This window comes from Atta colombica, unplaced genomic scaffold, assembly GCF_001594045.1.
Source record: "Atta colombica isolate Treedump-2 unplaced genomic scaffold, Acol1.0 scaffold97, whole genome shotgun sequence".
NCBI classification, from domain to species: domain Eukaryota; kingdom Metazoa; phylum Arthropoda; class Insecta; order Hymenoptera; family Formicidae; genus Atta; species Atta colombica.
The window spans coordinates 771,836-776,367 of NW_017259591.1; the positions used below are offsets into that span (position 1 = coordinate 771,836).

At 34.0% G+C, this 4,532-nt stretch overlaps 1 protein-coding gene across 13 annotated transcripts in view; it reads right to left on the minus strand.

Moving 5' to 3' along the window:
• LOC108693768 (disks large 1 tumor suppressor protein) overlaps nucleotides 1-4,532 on the minus strand; it is a 678,647-nt gene that overhangs the window by 341,266 nt on the left and 332,849 nt on the right. The window lies entirely within an intron of this gene.

Below are 4,532 nucleotides of genomic sequence, written 5' to 3' on the forward strand. Positions count from 1 at the left end.
AACGATTAAAATAATAGAATAAAAAGATTACTAACAATATTTGATGTCATTATACATAATTATTGTTAATTTTATATGTTACTAAATATTTTCAAAATGAAATAAATAAAATAAAAGTTACAAGATGCTCATTTGATGTATACGCATCGTCCATTTAACATATATTCTAGCTTTTTTCGTTGAAGAATATAAATTTCTTGTAAACTGTCAGTTTAAATGAAACTACTAACTTTTTTACGAAACAAACTTAGGTGTTTACTTTATAATTATAATGATTTTTAAATTATTGCTTTATGTGCATCTCAATTTAAAAGAGAATAAGTTATAAGAATAAGGTTCACAGAATAAGATTATATCTTCACATTATAAAATTCTATAAATTTATAATTAAATATCTTGAAAATATACTACGGTAAAAGTCAATGAAATTTTTTCTAGATATTTTTGATATTATTACTTTTGTATTACATTTGTATATTATAAACCTGTCTTATATTTCATTACACGTGAGAATCTTCTTAATTATATTATTATTAATTATATTAATAATTAAATTATTCTTATACTAATTCTTACACTAATTCTGATCATAATCGGTGATCATATTATTAATTATTAAATATTCCAGCAGAATTAATACTTTATACATGCAAAACGCGCGCGAAACGGAGCGCCAAACAATTTGTGCTCCAATATAGCTGAGAGAATATCTGCTTCATTTTGCAACAACTTGCCCCAATCACGTGATTTGAGAGGGTAATAGGGTAATAGATGCAATTTGGAAACTTCCTGCTTGACGAAATGAGATCTAGAACGGCGGAAGGTAAATGAGAAAGTCGTCGGCCAGTTAATCTTCCGTACGGCAGGCCGGCTCCGAGGCGCCTCTCTAATCCTATAAAGACTTTAAAACCGTTAGCGACAACGCGACCGTATAACATCCGACTGCAGAGAAGTAAACTCAAGAAATAAAATAAAAGGAGGGGGACGGTAAAAATAATTTAATGAAAATAAATGTTCATCTCATAGCAATTCTCACTAATTTTAATCTATTATATCTTCTGCCTATTAATTAGCTATTAATTTGAAACACAATGTATATGTATATATTTCTGAAATAGAATATGGATCTTCCAAGAATTTCAATATTAATTGATATCCCGAAAGAGAAAAGGCACACGACGTGAGCATTTTTATTATTTAAAAAAGAACAAAGTGAACAAATTGTGTAACGTGATAATATTTTTTGAAAAAAGAGCATCGTTCGCCGATGCATCTACCCTGTTTCATTGCTTGTGTTTAAGAGGGTATCGATTTTGTTTTATCGCCCGCGCACCGGGAACGCCCAGCAAATAATTACTAAAGTGCGGAAAGAGAGAACCCTCGAGAGGTGGGGAGATGAAAGGAGGCTACGAACTCTCTTATCTCCGCGGAAAATTCAACATCCGGTCTCCCGACGGTTGACAAAGGTCGCGTCCATCGTTGGTAATTCCCGTTTTCTCTCTTTACCATCGCGCTCTACTAGAAACGAACGTATAAAGGCTACGTGGTGGTCGGTTAGAAATCTCGTGGTCGCCATAAAACGATAATTACGACGATCTCTTTTTCCCAACGTGGAAAACGACGATGGCCGCGTCGAGTTAACTGACGCTATCGCTATCGAGGGAACAGCGTAAAGTTGTGGAAAATCACCGTGGAATGATATTTTGCAGCATCGATAAATGTTGAACAATACAAGTTAATAACGCGACTGACAGCTGATATACGACAACGTTATGATTCCTATATTCACAAACTCTCTACATAAATCTCATTATATATAATATCTGTAAAATAATATTTACGTTTGCAGCGTCATGTAAATAAATACGATTTTTTATTCCAAAAGGGATTATTTATTTAATTTTATAGTAATGCACTTTCATAAATAATGTCATCTTAATTATCCATAATAAACACATTGGCAACATTTATTATGGGCAAATGTACGTAAACAATATTTAAACATGAGCAAAGCGTCAGCGATACTTTATTTTCACGCAATATTTGCATGATTTTCTTGAAATTAAAAAAAAAAAAAAAAGAAAAGAAAAGAAAAAATAGGTAACATTCGCATCGAGTGTATTGGCAAACAAATCTTTCAAAAGGAACACAGACTCGCGTTTTATACGAATGCGAGATGAAGAACATTTGTTCGAAAATCTATACATACAACATTTTTTGACAGTTTTCGCCGGCGAAAACTGTTTCTCACTACCTTTAATTCGAGAGGGAAAAAAATTGTAGATTTCCGGACGGCGGATCGGAGCCTCGACTACGCGAGAAACTTGCCCGGTGTTTCAACGACCGAGACAACTTCGGCGCAGCCAGGTCGGGACTTGTTTACAGTACACCGTGATTTATTCGCACGGACGCAGTCTGCGCGTGATATATATTTATCGTCAAAACAGTCGCCGACAATTTGGAATATGTATTCAGCCATGGCTGTTCGTCTCTCGCGCCGGCTCGATCCTATTTAACGTCCGTCCGTCCATCTGTCGCATACATCGCGCGAAGAATATACGTTTTGCGTAATGTGATTAATAATGCAAATACGTCCCTTTCCTACTTGTCTGCCCACCTGCTCATTTGCGGTGACACTGATTCATCGTTTTCGATAATGCCACTGTTCAAACTGGTTAAATGTCGTTGCAAGAAACGATCGCGCGAATACATACATTTCCTTGCCACTGTCCCGTCGATCGTCCGTGAAAAACTGAGATCTAAAACGATGTTCGTTCAATAGTTCGTTTTATAGTACTTTTAATCAGATAATGAGAAACTGATAACAGATCAGAGAATGCATTTTACCAAAGACAAATAAAAATCTCTCTCTCTCTCTCTCTCTCTCTCTCTCTCTCTCTCTCTCTCTTTCTCTCGCTTCTTTTATTTTCGACACTTTTCTTTTTTCTCGATCATAAATTAAAGTTTGTTATTTCTTCTTCCTTCGTATATTCCTCTTCATTTCGTGGCCTTCCGTTCCTGGTGATTCGTTCTCGTGAGAGCAATCGCACCAGAATTGTTCCTCCATCGAAATTCCGACCGTCGCGAATTCGATTAACTTCTTAATCGTGGAGTTTCACACGACGTTACCTATTTTCCGATCTCACGTCGCACGTGATTGCGCCATTGTTGCGTTACGCAAGCTGCTGAGAAATATCGCGCGACCTCGTACAGTATCATTATCGGTACGCGAAACGAAGCGAACTAATCAACTATTTGTTTGATTCACTCAATTGTGCAATTTTTTTCTTATAAATCATTAAAATTTTCGATAAAATCGCGATAGGATAGCGTTTTTTCGTGAAACAAGAGAAACGTGATTGCATGATATCTATGTGAAATTCGAAACAGCGATAGCATGAAAATATTCGTTTACATTTTACTAAAAATTTTAATAAAAAAGATTTCTGACTGATCGATTCTCAAAATTTATTTATATAAATAGTTTATTTATATAAATTTATTTATATAAATAGAGCAGGTTGCATTAATAAAATGTTTTATTTAGCGCGCAATAAAATGCACAATACTCAATACAAAATCACAATTTCCACGAAGAATCGAAACCAAAGTAAACATGTATAAAATTTTTTGCGTAAATTGTATAGCGTACGAAAAATTTTATGAGGGATGTATCCTTCACTTTTTTTTTTACGACAATTACTTTTCGAATTTGCGGCAAAGTTTAATGTATCACGTAGCATGAAGTTTGATAAGAAAAACAGAAGATGGAGAGAGAAGGAGAAGAGATAAAAGCGCAGCTGCAACGTGTAGCCGCAAATCTTTCGATGCTTTTGCCGAACCCTTTTGACGGCTCGTAAATGAAAGAGGCGTGCTCGTAAAAATCTTTATGATCGTCATATAATGACGTCACCAAGGGTGACTCCCCTTTGCGCAGCATTTGTACCATGACAATCCGACGATGAAGTTCCCGCATAGCTTACCAGACGTTACCGTCATATCGCACGATTTATGGTAGCGATTATTTATTAAAGCGACGTAAAATTTGTCAGACCTAAGGTACGTCAACGTTCTCAAAGGTATTTTAAAACGTAATCGAATAGCGATTCGAATAATATGAATTTATATGATTTCTACGTTCTAACAGCGATACAGATAATAACTGATAATGGCCTTTTTTTAACGTAAAGATTAATGTAATACGAGTGAAACTTTCGTAATTGCATAACGATTTCTCATGATGTCGGAAAAGTTATTATTATATAATAAACAATCATGAAATTAGTAACGTTTTCTGATTTGTCGCATCATTATAAAAATGGTTTCTTAAGATATATTAAAAGATATATTAAGAATGTATTTTTTTAAATAAAAAAATTATGAAAAAATTACAGATTTGTCGATATTTGGAAGTAACACAAAAAAGCAATTAAAACCTGAATAAAAAATTATTTCAATAAGAAATAGACATATTTAAAAAAAATTGAGATAAAGTGAAAAAATTTCTTTTAATCATAAAATTGTATTGTTAA